Here is a 16098-nt window from a genome sequence, read left to right as displayed (position 1 = left end):
GGAGGCAGGTTGAAGGATCACAGTGCTTACTGTGCCAGGAGGACCAGGCGGTGAGGAGCCCTGGAACAAGAACCAAGAAGGTCCTTTGGTACTGTGTTTGGTGCTTCGGTGGGACAAGCGAAGCTTAGCACTAGAGTGGCTGCTAAATCCTTCACTCCATTTTGGATTCACCGTTTTTGAACCACACACACATACACACACGAACGGATGGATGGAAGGATCCTGGAGGTGTGTGTGTGTGTGTGAAGCCAAGGGACTGGGACGGGGAAGGGGATAAACGATACACACGAAGTCTTAAATCTTGCTTCTGCCACTGCGTGTGACATCAGCATGTCGGGTTTTTATGAGTCTTTTGCTCTTCGGAGAAGGGACTGGAGGTGGTGAAAAAAGGTGGGACACGTACGTACTCAACGAGTGGCCACTCGGCCGCTCGGCCGTAATCTGATGAGTGCGAATTCGAAGGAATTCCGGGTTTTTCCCTTTTTTTCCGATCCGTCGCCTACGGTTAGTCCGTGCGATTTTGTGTTTTTTTGTTTCGTGACCACCATGCGGGGTTTTTGGCGGACGAGGGAGGGGCGCCCACTTCATTGTTAGGGTGGTGCTGTGTGCATGACCCCCACCTCCCTTCCCTGAGGGGATTTATCAGATCACAGCTCCCGTGTTGGATCGGATCGGAATGCAAAAAGAAGCTGGCGGCGACCGAACTGTCACAATCCACGGTGTCACGGTGCCCGTGTTGCTAAGCAACCTAACAAGCAAGCAAGCGATGAGCGAGGAATTTCCTGCGTTTTGGTTTACGTTTTTCAATTCACGACCATTTCGAACTCCCCGAAGATTTGAAAAAAAAGTCGCGGAAATAATGCGTGCAGCAGCGTTGGAGGAGCTCGGAGCAATCGGAATCGGAGTCGACCGGATTGATTGAGATTGATAAACAGCGTAGACCGTAAACGAAAGAAGAGAGGTCGAGTGGCGAGGTGGCTTTCACGATGAATTGAACGAACATGCATCACATTAATTGCATCCAAGTCACCAGGGGGGGAATGTGGTTGCTACTGGAACTGTGGAAAGTACATCAATTCCTACCGAAAGGGAAGTCGACTGGAAAAACGGCAAAGAAAATGAAAAGAAAAGAAAAAAACCATCAGCACCCCGTCCATCATCAATACGCGTTCTTAAGTAAATGGGTTTCGTCCCTCGAGTCCCCACTCCTCAACCACCCGCCGTTATCGGTTGCACTCGATGCCGCGTGCAAGGTGCAGGTGGGCCTGATTTCTCGTGCCCGGGTGGATATCATTTCCACCATTCCACCGTGGCTGTGCACCGTGGTGCTTCCGGTAGCAGCGTCGACGCCGGTCGATCGTGAAAATAAGTCATTCCAACTGGAAGGGAACGGATAAGTTTGCGATGCATTAAAAATCCATTAGAATCGAAACATAAGGAGGATGTCCGCATTCTCCATCTCCTCGGTCTCGGAGGCCCGCTGGCCACTCCTCGGTCTAAAGGCCGGGCGTGTGCGCGCGCGAATGTGAATTATGAAGGCCCGTCGGGAGCCGTGGGTATGCTTTCGTTTTTGCTTTTTGCACTTCAAGGATGAGAGGCTTCTTGCAGCTGGCGGAGGGCCGGAAGTTCGCCTATACATTAGTGACAAGGACAAACCGTGGAAGACAGAGACAGAAGAGAGAGAGAGAGAGAGAGAGAGAGAGAGAGAGAGAGAGAGAGAGAGAAGCTTGGTCTTTTAGAGATCGAGACCGGCGAAAGGAAGGCGAGTGAACATCTTTCTTTCAACTCCGGATGCGCACCACGATGCCACCGATCCGCACCTTCACGCATGAGTACGTCACGAGTGAGGCCGCATTTCGTATAATCAAGCTGATGTGTCAACGGTCCCCCCGCGGGTGGGGGTAGAACCATGGAACCCGGGCATGGTGTTCGAGATGCTTCACTCAGGCTGATTGTTTTTCCCTTACATTAACTCCATTGTGACGTGACGGGCGGAATCTGCGAAGTACAAACGACGAGAGCGCTGCTCGTGCACTGGTAACGCCCATCAGCGGTCGCCCCCGGAGGAACGGTCACGGATTGTCACGATCGCGACGCCGCGAGTGATGCTTTGCGCGCGTAATTAAAGAAGCATAATTAAGAATTAATTTTAGATTTTGCACATTAATTCCTTCCAAAAACCAATAGAACCAGCTGAACATCCTGCGAACAGCATGGGCCAACAGCGGCGGACCATTTGTCAGCAGATTTGAGCAGCGTCAGTCGGCAGCCAGGCGAGACAAACGAACGTACAAAATGGCGGATGACCGTCATTTATGGTCACGGCACACACACACATACACACACGTACCCGCTTGAAGGTACGACACATGAAGTGAAATTAAACCGAAGCCGAAAATTAATTACATCCCCCCGAGTCGATCAGTCGAGGGGGAATGGTATGGTAGAGAGGCAGTTTGGGAGTCGTCAAGAGTCGAGGGTACAATTAGCAAAACGCAAAACTTTCCTAACCTTTCCTGCTGTGGGTGTGTGTGTGTGAGTGACCTACCGTAACATCTCCCGCCAGCTGCAGACAGCTCTAATTGACCAGTTTCTGGCTCTGGTTTTGGGGTCGCGGGGAGCGCAATGAAGGAAATTACCAATATGTCCAGTCTGCAGTCTGCACAGTTGACTGAACACAGTAAAATCGTTCGAAATGTGTACGAAGCGTGTAGCGTCATCTTCGGAGTGGCGATGAATGAGAAATGTTCTTTTGAGAATTTGCCACGAAAGTCGCATGACTTTTCGAAAGCCAGGCGGGTGCCGACTTTTCGTAGCTCCCCAGAGGCAATCCGGCTGTTGTTGAAGTTGATGATGTTAATGACGATGATAAACCGCGCGGGGAATCTAAGCGATGTCGAAAATAGATGATCTCTTCTTATCAAGTCTATTTCAAATTTTGGGTTAATTAATTAAATACAAAATGTTTGATTCTCTGGTACTCGATTAACTATTTCACAAACAACAAATGAATAGAGTTTGAAGGTGTGTAGAAAAGTTGATTGAATATGAATTGTACGTCGAACGACCTTTTAACATAGTTTCTATAATTAAATGAGGAAATTTATAGTAAAACACAAAACACTAGAGGAACAGATACTGTAATGAAATGCAAAGATGCAACCGTGTACTTCGTTTCATGTAGCTCTGTTCATGTAGCTAACAGTTTTGTGACTTTTAAAATAAGATTTTGTTGGACAACGAAAAGAGATAAGTAGCGAAGAAAATAGAAATTTGGATGATTTTTGTTTTCCGCGTCACAATTACCTAATTATTTCTACTTTGTAACTCTCAAACGCTCAATGAAATTGCTATTTTAATCTACATTATGTTAAGAATATTAGGATTAAATCCTGAAATACGAGAATACTATTGCACTCTACTAACGCACTAATGGTATGTGCCAAGTGGAAAGGAATAGACACTTCGTGTTCAAGATGCTTTTAATGTCTCAAAGCGGCATTCTGTTTAGATCAAGGGTTTAATGTTTTTATGCGGCATTGATGAAGGTTCGATTAATTCAGCCTTCTCACATTGTATGAAATTGGGATGGAAACGTGTAGCAGTTGAATTATATTTGTAGTTGAATGTTTCAAAGCAGGTCAATACTGTCAACTTGCAGTCAACCAACGAATGCATTCATGGAACATCCGATGGCAAATCTAAGCAAATCTGCTAAACTTATTTTTTGTTCTTGTCATGCACTTTAGTAGATCTCAACGCAGCATCAGTGGAGTTGATAATACAAATCAATAAATAAATGTTATGGAATGCAGGTTGTGCCGCTGGTTTCAGCTCAAGATACAATTCTATAATTGATGACAGAAATCGGGACTTTAATTTATCAGCTTAATCAATTGAATATATAACTGAAACAATCTTTTATGTCGTGCATGAGAATCACGACGTTGGGAATTCAGTTCGAGGTGTGTTGCTTTAGCATTTTAAAAATGGCTAGTGGAGAGCGATGAAATGCAACAATCGGTAACCAATGGCATGATCTCACGATAGTCCACACTTACTGCGTGTGGAAACATATTTAACTTTACTATTTCACAGAAAAGTAGGAAGAAAGTGCTGTGGAATACCAATCAATCGTGACCTTGTATTGGGACATGGCAGACACCGAACTCCAATCGAACAATACAATTGAAGCGATTTTTCTCAGGAGATAACTTCAGAGATGAGCTTGCGTATTGTTTCATTTGAATCCGTTGCATCTTCGATTCTACGAGTACAGGAAAATGTGATCCTTTTTTCACTTTTATTTCTCGAGAGCAAGTCCCTGTCAAGTCGCAAGAATGTCTTTGATAGGCTCTATTATCATTATTTCTGATGGTGATACGGCCGTACCAAGACCATCGATAGCATTTCTAGGCTTGGAGCTGCATCGCTCCTCTCATTTCGGAGATCATTTTCCCCTTACCATTACCTTTGTTTGAGTAACTGTTGCTTGCGTTTGAAGCACCCGGAACAATGATGAAGGAAAATAATGTCAAACAAGCAGCCAACAGCAACAACAGTAACAACAGCAACAAGCAATGGCTGAGAACAAATGGTATGAACCAGGGGCTGAGGCAAACTCTCGGTGTAAATCATTTTGAAAAATGGTTCGCTTTTGCACGGGGCCTTTCAGGTTTTTCGCCAGGGCGTCAGCCACCGGCATCAGTACATAAACCAGGCCAGGGAGGATTATTTATGCAATTTACATACAGCACCGCCGCCGCATGATTCGCCGAATTATGCATGAGCGCGCTGCGAGCTGCCAAATTTGCCAAAACACCTGTGCTGTGATGTGTTTCGGCTTGGTCTTGAGCTTGGACTCGCTGGTACAGAAAGGGGCCCGGGGACCTGATGGTGATGGTTGGTGAGGCTTTAAATTCTGTGCGCCAATTGCGTGAGCATGGCGGTGGAACGCCAACGGTAATGGAACGTCACCTTCAATCTGATGTTTATCGTCTTACAAAACGCCTTTCCCTTTCAATCAACCCCGGCCCACGTGAAGCACTTCTTAACGGGTGGGGGGAAGGGGGTGGCGGTTGCTGCTGCGAATTTAGTTTCACTTCACTCCGCTCACTCTCTCTCTCTCTTTCTTCTGCGTGTTCGTGTATGAAGGGTGCTGCAAGGCGTTGATAGCAAACGTCACGTAATATTCTTTCTGGAACCGGATTTTACTCCACGCTGGTTGAACACAAGAATGTCACTCGCCACACTCGTGGACGGCGTCGGCAGCTCTTTGCTCTGCGTGATGTACGCTTTACAAATACGAAAACAGCTGCTCCAGGGAGTGAACCAGTTTTGTTAAGGACTCAACCTGCACGGTCACGGCAAGGACCGTGGCCGGTGGCAGAATGTTTTTCATTCGTTTTTTATTTTTTCTTTGTGAGGACTTTTTCTTGGTCTTTGGCTCTCTTCGTCCCCTTTTATCAAATGCGACCAGCTAATGCTGCATGCTGTTTAATTATGCTCATGTTGACTCCGCTCCACGTACCCGATGGATACATTTGAACTGCAAGGTGTGTCTGTGTGTGTGTGTGTGTTGCCATGGGAACCAACTTACCGCCAGCAAATGGTTCCTTTCGAGACAATCATCATCGGGCACACGTCACTGACAGTGACCACGCGTGCAGCACTTTCCACCACAAATTTCATTGTTAACGTCTCGAAGGGTGCACCGTTCTGTAAGCGAAAGAAAACTCGGAAAGAAAATGGAAGCATTTTCCACCGACGACCGATGGAGGATGGAGGCGCCTGGTGATTCACATGTTTTTTTTCTTACTCTCAAACGTTGCTACTTTCGGTTGCAGGCTGCAACCTGCTGGGAGACCCTCCCTACCCCAACCCCCCTCCCACAAAAGCCACAGGTAGTCCAACGTAACCGGCAACGGATGTGCGTGCTGTCGCAAGAATCATGCTCGATCGTGCGCTGGTTTCGCTTCTCGGTAACATTCGCGCTCGTGCCACCAACCAACCAACCAACCAATCAACCAACGGACCAACCGACCAACCGACCGACCGACCGCGAAGTACCGCGATGATTTATAGCATTTAATCTTTCCGGTAAACAATGCCAAATTTTATGATTCTCCTTCTCGCACCGATCGCACCTTGAGCAAACATTACCTTCCATCTCGGGATGTTCACTCCGTACCACAACGAAGCAAACTCGGCGTCCGTGGGCGCAGGCACGTTTCTGGCTGTTTGAAGTGTAGTTTAGTTTACCCACAAAAACTTTCGCCCCACTATAAACCCACTGAAACGCTTCTCCCTCTGCCGGGGACCCGAGAGGCTGGTGGATTCTCCCAAAGCCAGAAATTGTCAGAAACAAGCTAGCTTTTGACGAGGGTTTTCCAGTGACACTTAATTAGTGGGGCTCACTCTCTATCTCGAGGCTCTACTCTGTCATACGCACGCACACCTACACACAGAGACGGTGTGTTCTCGTTTTTCTTACTTCTAACCAGCCAGGCCAGCCAGAGCAGCACCGTAGCATATGCATAAGCAGGATTGAAATAATAAATTAGAATCATATTCCGATTCCGTGTGTGTGTGTGCGCGCGATGTTTACCGCGATGCGCTGGCGGCGATGAAGAGACTGGGGGAAAAAAATGCATGGCCTCCCCACACGGGTACGTACGTAGCTATGGCAACAAGTGGCTCGAGGCAACCGCAATGGCGCCATGGCCATCTCTTTATTGCGGGGTTCGCGTATCGCGTTCGTCCGTTCGCCAACACTCATTAAGCTCGGGCACACTGACGACGGGCACAAACCACTTTGAAGGGTAAACGGCTTGATTTAAAACCAGATTCCAAAGATTTAATTACACCACCGTCCTCCCCTTTTGGCTTGCATGCCCGGCGGTCGCAGCGTCGTCGTCGTCGTCATCGTGCCCGTTGCATGCTGTAGCCACGACAAATGGTCTGATAAACGATACAGCAACCAAGAGCGAGGGTAAAAAGGGTGCAAAAGGCAAACCGGGCGTGGTTGTTGTTGCAACGAAATTTGATCATCCCTCAGGATGGTGCTGGAGTGCACAACGATGCAACGAAGGGGAGGGAGAGAGCCCACGAATGCTGGGGACAAATTACCGGAGAGAGAGAGAAAAACCAGCGCCGGGAGGTGGTGCATCTGGATCGGGCAAAAATCACGGCACCACGCCACGGAACTCCTGTCTTGAAGATAACCAGCCATTTGTGTGTTTCTTCAGCGAAACCCTTCGTCTACTTAACCCCTTCTTTGGAAACCACATGTACCTGTTTCGCTCAGGATTGTGAAACGGGGAGTCGGGGGCCACGGTAACTGCCTTATCTCGGTTTGTCCGCCCATCGTTTCGCATCGCAAATGATCCGAATAAATCTCTCTGGCTTATATCAAATTTCACATTAAATCAAAGCGTCTCACGGTGCTCCGTACTCCCATGTGGCAACCCGTGGCGGAGGGGTTGAGGGCTTTTTCCCCCTTGTGTTTCCGTGTTGCAGACCCTCCCCGCCCTTTGGAGGTCTTGTGGCAGCCGCTGAAGTTGAACGAGAAATCAACAATAATGTTTATAAACTTCATTCCAACTGGTGCAAATAACTCACGACATGGTTAGTCACAGCCTTTCCTAGAGGGGTTCAGGAGGAGAAGGAGGAGTGGAAGGGGTGTGGGTACAAATGTGCAATGTCATCCCATTGCGAAACCACAAGGAAGGAGAGAGAGAGAGATCTATGCTGGCAGGATGCAATGTACCGTTTGCTTCATTTCGAAATGAGCCCGATGATCCTCAGCTTGGACCGATCAGCGACCAGCTGCACCTCACACACACACGGGAAGGAAAAGTTTTCGGGAAGGTAGTTGTTGGACCCCTCCATTCCTGCAGCCCAGATCCAAACCCAGATCATCTGGTTGGTTGGCGCCATGGTGTGTGGGAAGAAGGAAGCATTAAGGAAAGTTTTTCTTCTTGCTTCTTCTTTTCCTTTCTCTCGCCAGGCCCGAGAGTGTCGGTTTGGTCGGTTTTCTTCATTTTCTTCCTCATCTTTTTCGGCGTCTTGTGCGGGAAAACTCATCCTGGCATCTCCTCCTGGGCGCTCAATCACTGGCGACGACCAGAAGACGACGCGCCAGAAAGCAACTGTCCTCCTTCACTGTGGTCTCCGGTACCTTCTTTCCCCTCCCGCAAAACACGGGTTCGTGGCTTTCCTGGAAACGTCCCAAAGTTACGGAGCTTACAGAGCCAGAGCCAGGACACACACACACGCACACACACACATGCGCGCGCGGCGAGGGCTGCCTACGCCAACGACGACAAACGACAAAAATGAGGCGAAACTTAAATGGGGAACATTTCTATATAAATTTTACAAAATGATGGTATCCATTTAGACACATAAGTGGATTAAGGAACACTTGTATCTAGCGCTGTGTAAGGTGGTGGTGGTGGTGTTGGCAGTGGTGGTTGAGGTGGTAAACCGACGGACCACACCACACCACGCAGCGAACGCCTTACTTTCCTCGGTGCTCTTTCTCTCTCTCTCGGTGATGGCGAGTTACTCGGCTGAAAACTTACCACCATCACCACCAGCACCACACAAGAGGACGAGTACACACACGAGGACGAGCACACACACACAGCTTGCAACATCAGCCCGCATCCCGTTGGATTCCGACGGAGACGCTGGAAGCGTAAGACGAAACTGTTTTGGGTTTTTGGTGCGAGGTTGAGGAAGGGATAGCAGCACCGTGAGTGTGGTGTGTGTGTGTGTGTAGTGGGATGAGCGTAAGCGGATGAGGCGGGAAGCCCTACTCGTACTATGGAGCGTCAGTAGTGCACACAGCGATCCCATCACATAAAGCATAATTACGTAACATCAAATTATAGAAAATTTATCCTGAAAAGCGCCTCAGCCTCTTCAGGAACGCTAAGCTCCATGGTGGTACGATGATGGTGAGCAGCCAGAGCACCGAGCGTGCACCGAGCTGACGCATATGGATCTTGTCATTGTTGCTGCTCTGCGAACGAACGAAGAATGGAATTAATGTTGAGCGAGCGAAACAATTGAGTGGAGTCGGATTTTGTGAAACAATTACACTACAGCAGCGTCGAGATAAAGAAGGATAAGACCAACATGCAAGCATAGGAATAGTTTTTATTCCGATATTTCATTTGTTTCATCGCAAGGCATAGCGTCCATTGTAATTAACGACATTGATAAGCCATGTTCATATTATTCAATCATCGAGGGGAAAAAAGATTTGAATGCAACCGCTTTTAGAGCAAAACTTAATTACTTTCGTGTAAAGTGTAAAGGTGTGGTGCAGCATTTTCGCTACCAACAGACTCTCGTATGGTACGAAAAATTCGTAAATCTTGCTAAACCAGCTCGATAGTTCATGATGCATCAGAGCTGCGGAATGGTTCAGACACAATGCTGCTTGATTGATTGGACGTCATAGGCAGTAGCAGTAGCAGCAGCAGCAGCAGCATATGGTGACTTTGATCTTCGGTTACCCACTTCAAAATGACCCGGCCAGTGTCAACGAGAGCTAGCTATGAGAGGTTGCTTGGATGGTGAATGACGCTTGTTGCTCTAATCCTGCTCGCACATTGTGGTCCAGGTTTTTAGGCTGTAATGTTGCTTCTACTATTCATACCCTTGAAGCCACTCTTTCTTACGAGGCATTGCACTAGAGTGTGCTCAGCAAAGATCACGTATCATCGGTGGGAGAGGCATGATGATGGTGATTCCATTAGCAATCGGTTACACCTGTTGCAGCGCTTGTAAAGAAGAATCTCAAGAGGGGCGAGTGGACGCTACATACCATTATATTGCTTTAAACGCTAGCTGCAAGTGTTGAGCTATAGGCCTCTGCCCTATTAATTACATTGATTGCTCTTCAGAGGCTTATAGGCCAGACGCATCGGCTGATCGTTGTTGAAAATGATTCAAAGCGAAAGGCAATTCCAAAGAATAGTAATCCAATTATACTATGCACTAAGTTATCGATTATGGTTTTGCTAAAACCTGTTTTGTGTAGAAAGTTATTATTTTTATTCTTAGTTTTAAGGAATTGAAGTGTTATAGTACTTCAAAATAAAATTTCTAAGCATCTTGTCCACAGCATCTTCATCTTTCGATTTAATTAATATCCTTGAATTTCTACCGAGTTGCTGACTACTAGTATGCATGCACATACCGCATACCGGTTTAAACCTGTAATAATCTGACGCTGCCATGTTTGGAAAACAGCACGCATATACTAAACATTGGAAAGCACTATTTTACGATTATAGCGGCTTGTGACGGTGCTTTATCATGTTTTAATAGCACATTAGCTTATCTTGGGACCGATTGCGGTATTGTGTCAATGAATGTCCATAACGAGGATGTTTTACTGTTTAGTGTATTCCCAGATTATCCGTTAAACATTCACCGTTTTACACTATTTCAGAATGACACTTAGGATTATGAAATGTGACAGAATATATTTTCTGACGATGGATTACACCAACCTCTTAGCGAAATTCCACTCGCCTTTTGCTTAAATAATTTCCTGTCCATCTATCGATCATTTGTATGACGAATTGGAATTTAGATAATCGCATTGAGCGAAACGATGATAGGACACTCGTTTTTGACTACTTTGCGCGCGCGCATGTGCGTGTGTGCGTGTGTTTGTAGTTAAATGTCACAACCAACAAAGTGATATCTGTGCCAAATTAATCGACAGGGTTCTTCTCCCTGAAAGCCTCTCGAAGTAAATCCAGATAAGTCGTATGCATAAGCGCCTGGTACACTGACTACACTGATAGCAAACATCGTCCTTTGATCTCGACAAAGCGCCTGTCATAAGCCTTCATTCCGTAATCTGAGCCCGTAATCGGAAATGTCATCCATTAGCGCGATTGTTGTGTGTGTTACGCTTCAGTAGGCTTTGTTTTCGATTTTGGAAAGCCACGCATCAAGGCACCATTGATGCTGCCTTGATGCTGACATAAATTGCCAGACAAACTCACCAGAACGACGGATGGCGTGCATCCCATTAAAACGGTTAAATAGAAAAGGAAAAACGATTGGTAAACGAACTACAATTACTGCACAAAGAGACAATGATTGTAGCTGCTGCTGTCTGGCGTTATTCAATTAAATCCGAGCTCCGCTCTGCTAGACACTAATTCGACAATGTGTCCCTCAACCGGTGAGATGCCGCAATTTCGGGAAAAATATTTTCTTTCTTCTCTCTCTCTTCAGCCAGACTCAGACTCGCTGTACTCCCTAATCTTTCTAATAAGCTCACCGAAGTCGCACCCCCGGAACCGTCACCGCATGACTTGCACGACAACCGCCAACTGGTGCCGGTGCCGGTCCTGGAGTCGGTCCCTTGGTGCCCTCCCTCCCCTCCCTTCCAACGCGTGGGGTGCACGGAAGGAATCTGGCTATCACGCTTAAGCGCTTGATTCCATCACAATTTCCGCTAATCGTGTGTCTGATTAGAAAGTTTTCACGCCCCTCCACACGGGGGTGCCACTTCCCTTCCCTTTTCTGGTGCGGTGCTGTCATCGGTGCCAGGAACGCAGGGGGGGAGGGTTTCGGTCTCTCGCTCCCTCGCCGTGAGCTGTCAGTAGCAATCGGGTTGGTGCGCCAGCGCCATACACAGTTTTCCCATTTTTCACTTTTTCTGTTATTATTTCCATCGCGCCATTATCCTCCACCCGCGCTCCCTCCCTTCCGCATCCCTTTCACGGTGGTCGCATTTTCACGCACAACTCCGCGCAACGCTTTTTTTTTGCACCCTCTCCCCGACTGTCCCGGTGGCGGCAACATACAGCCCGCCCGGTGTGACGCTGGGTGATAAATTTAATCTCTCTCCACTCCCCCTCATCCCAGCACCACCACCACCACAACGCGAAAGCCAAACCATTCCGAAAGATTTAACAGCATGTGTCGGCTCCCCATGGCCCGTGGCCATGGCCCGGTGGAATGAAAACATTTGACAAATTTCATTACCCAAAATCGGTCTCGGGATGGATTTATTTCCACCACCCGCTTTTGCCTCCCCCCCCCAAGGGGTGTTGGGTGTTGGTTTACGTGGTGGTGACTCCTGCTGCTCCTGCTGTTGCTGTTATTCGTGCTCGAAATCAAACGATCGTAAAGTGCTAGAGATTGCTCGGTGCTTACGAGCAGGAAGGGGTAGAGGTGGTGAAAGGGAGAAGGGAGGGGGAGGGTGGAAAAAATCCACCCCCAAACCACCCCACCACCAGTGCAGTCGCGAAGACGAAATCATTTTAACTCTAATTTTCTCAACCGGGACGGGATTTTTCGCGAGTGAAAACGGGAAACGTTCGGGAAACATAACCTCAGTGAAATGGCTTTTTATTAAGCGCTCCGCGGGCCGTGGCTTCCCCGGGGGGGAAGGGACTACCGCTGGACGCAACCGGGAGACGTGCACGTGGCGTACACGGGCTACCGGAAGCCGAACGCCGAACGCTCCGGATGGATTTCATCCATCCATCCATCCGGTACCGAGTCACCGATTTGTTGACTTCCACCACGAGTGTGTGTGTGTGTGTGTCTGGGGAGCGAAAGAAGGGCCGCGGCCATAAAAGCGACGGACGGGGATGGTGGTGAGCCGCGCTGAGGCGCTTTATGGTCTTTCGATGTGCGAGCGACTTCCGCTCAACGGGTAGTCCACCCGTTGCCGTGGGTTCCGGTGATAAAATCCACCAAAAACACAGCCCGTGATTGGTACCCCGTCTAAGTGGTGGTGGTGGTGCTGGTGTTGGAGGTGTCTCCCCCTCCCCGGGACCCGAGGGATAATGTCTTCCAAATGCTGCTGCCAGTCGCCATCCATACAACAACGCGTTGCCTTTCCCCTTTTGCTTTATAATTTGCTCCACATCGGAGGCCCACCCTGGCGCACAGGATTACGTCCCTCGGTCTCATCGGCACGCACCCTTCTCTTCCCTTCCCTTCCGCACCACCCACCCAAAGACCGAAGAAAAGGGGGATGAGAGATGGGATGGATGCTTCTGGCTTGCTGGCTTGCTGGCGCCGTAAATGAATCAACGCTGAAAAGACATTAAAATCTTTTTATTAAATTTGTCATTCAAAATTTGCCCGGAACCTCGGTTGACGCCGCTTTAGCTGCCAACCAGCCTCCCCATTCCCTCAATACCACCAGCAAGCGCGATGATCCCTTCCCGTTTTCTGCATTCTTACCGGAGGACCAACCCCGGGGGCGACGATCCTGGGGCCGGCGTTCTGCTCCTGTTTGTCACATGAACGGTTACGGAAGCGCGTGACACTCCCTTTCGCTCTCTCTATCTCTCTCTCGTGGCGCTCATCACTCGCCCCTGCCTCCTGCTACCGTGAGCTGTTGACGCATAACAATTTCCCGGAAAGAATAATCCCAAGCGGCGACGAAACGCACGAAACGCCTTCCAGTCCGTGCTGGTGGTGGTGGTGTCGGTATCGTCAGGACCAGCGTCAGAAGCATAGGAACACAGGAGCCAGGTTCCGTCGTCTTCGAGTCGGTCCTGATCATCTCTTCCTTCGGGAGGGGGTTCCTGTTTTGGCGTTCGTTCGTTGGTGCTGGCACGGGAAGTGTAGAATTGAATTAAATTTTTTAATGCATTTTCGCTCTAAATTGGATTAAAACATTTTCGTCGCACAGCGCCACGGTGGCACAGTGTTGGTGCTAATGCTGCTGCTGGTGCTGCCGTTCGTTGCCACAAACCCGGGTAACCGATTTACGATGGAAGTGCGATAGGATTTACAGGAAGTTCCCTCACTACCGGTGCTGTTGCTGCTGCTGCTGCGGGAATGGCTGGAGGAATGGTGTTGTCATCTGGTGTACAAAGTGTTCGCGCGCCAAGAAGCGTCGTTATAAAGTGAGTGAGAAGAGAGACCTTCGGAGACGGACAATCGGTCGGTACGAGTACGAGATGTCCCCGTCACTGACAAATTGATGAGAAATGCATGTTTGGCAGTTTGGGCCCGCGAGTATTGCGCAGGCACTACCTCAGGCTCGTGATTTAATTATTTAAATTATCTGGAGTGCTTCCGATGTGCCCTAGTCTTATTTCCCCTTCGAAGGGCAAGGCAAGTACTCTTTAGTCGATCGCGCGATTTGTTCGCGAAGGATAATGCGGAAATGCGAAGCGTTATTTAGTTATTTCTTTGTCAGTACTACGACTGGTTGAAGCGAATGAAGCACTAGTAATTATTTTCAATTTTCTGACTTCGAAATAACGGATGTATAGCAGATGTAATAAACCGGATGTATTAAGGGTTGGTGATTGAAAAGTAAATTACATATAAAAGGATACGCAAAAGGTATTTCTTGATCAGCTGTTCGAGATCCGAAGGGGAGCAGCACTTGATAAAACCTATTACAAATAAAATTGAGTGTACTTAGGAGACGGATTGCGTAGGAACCGATTGGAACCTGTAGGGTATAAACATGCGGGATGGTACAGATAACAAAAAGGGTGGTTAGAGCCGACCACTTAATGCAAAATCAATGATCCAATGTTCATTGGATGGGATTGAATCATGCAATGATTTAATAATCATTACTATCTAACTAAGCAAAATGGAATGCAGCAGCATTCCCGATGCATATATACTTGTTATTTATTGCGATTATTATAATACAAAAAGAGCAGATATGTAACCATTCTTTCAAAAGGGAGCCAAGTACAAATCGCTGGTGCTGGTGAAGATTTAAAAACATGTTCGCATTTGGCTGCAGACAGACGTTGGCGAATTCTGATTATGCTTTTAAGCACAGTAAAATTAAATTAATTTGTTGAATGCAACAAATTAATAAACAAATTAAGTCCTGCTAGATAAAAATCGTTCCTTCCTCATTCATTTCTCTTTACCCTTTTGTTTAGTTATTCTTTCTTTTTGAGAAGAATCAAATCGCGGTTACGAGATACAAAGTGGTTAAATATCAACTCAAAATTAATTGATTCATAGAATGATAACACTCTTGGAGCACAAATATATGTGCAGTTGAAATCACGCGTTAAAGTGCTTCAGTAATTTTACTGCAATGTATTTTAATTAATGATAGTTGATGTGCTGTATTTAATGGAGATAATTTAATGGTCTACTCGACCTTTAATCATTGAATTGAGCTTTTGGAACAGAAAGTTAGTCAATACACATCCACTTCCGAGTAGGTTTAGGTCACAATAAATACTCTCCCATTTCGGAAAAAAAGCATCAATTGCTAGAACTACCGTTTGCTTACCGATATGAGTGTTTCACTAATTGGACCTATATTTAATGAGTATTAGTTACGTAGCTGTGGTTTACAGAATTTCCTCGATCCGAAGTCGTGATTTCAAAAATATGATATTAAAATTCATAAAAAAGGTTTCTGCATTTCGCCGACGTTCCAAACCACAAACCATAAGCCAGACTCTAACCAGAATCATGTTGCTAGTTTTAATGTTGCTGGTTCCGGTTATAGCTTTAGCAAGCACGAGCTCGTAATGCGGTAGGAAGCTTAGTGTGGCGTCAAAGGGAGGCATTCAGAGAACCCGTTAAACAGTCGGTTCACTCAATGCTCACCACCTATCAGCTGGTACGCGTTATCTATTGGTAGGGGAGAACCGTCGAATATTATGATTTTTATATTTATTTTCCACTCAATTCCAAAACATTCTTTTCATACTCTTTAACTGATTATGTCACGTTCTGGTTGATGTTTGAGTCAATCACCTATCGCTTTCGAGCGTGTTTTGCTAACTGCTTGAAATCGGTAGCATGCATCAATCTGGTATCAGTCAGCAAGAAGCAAGAGTTTGTTGATAACGACGATGAATAGCAAAAGACCTCGGGGGGCGAACCTAGCGTCATTGGTATAAGGCAAGTGGCATTCCCAATTTCTAGGCCATAACAATATGATATACCCCTAATGAAAAGCAACTTTGAAGATGGATTATAGAACGCATCTATTTGTAATCCGGAGTTCATTGGTACTTTGCTAATTAATGGTAAAAAGCAGAGTTGCGTTACTCTTGCAGGAGAACTCATGGTCAAGGGGAAAGGTTATATCGTGACATCGAC

Source organism: Anopheles darlingi, chromosome 2 (genome assembly GCF_943734745.1).
Source record: "Anopheles darlingi chromosome 2, idAnoDarlMG_H_01, whole genome shotgun sequence".
Classification (NCBI taxonomy): Eukaryota; Metazoa; Arthropoda; class Insecta; order Diptera; family Culicidae; genus Anopheles; species Anopheles darlingi.
Note: the sequence above shows the minus strand (reverse complement) of the source record.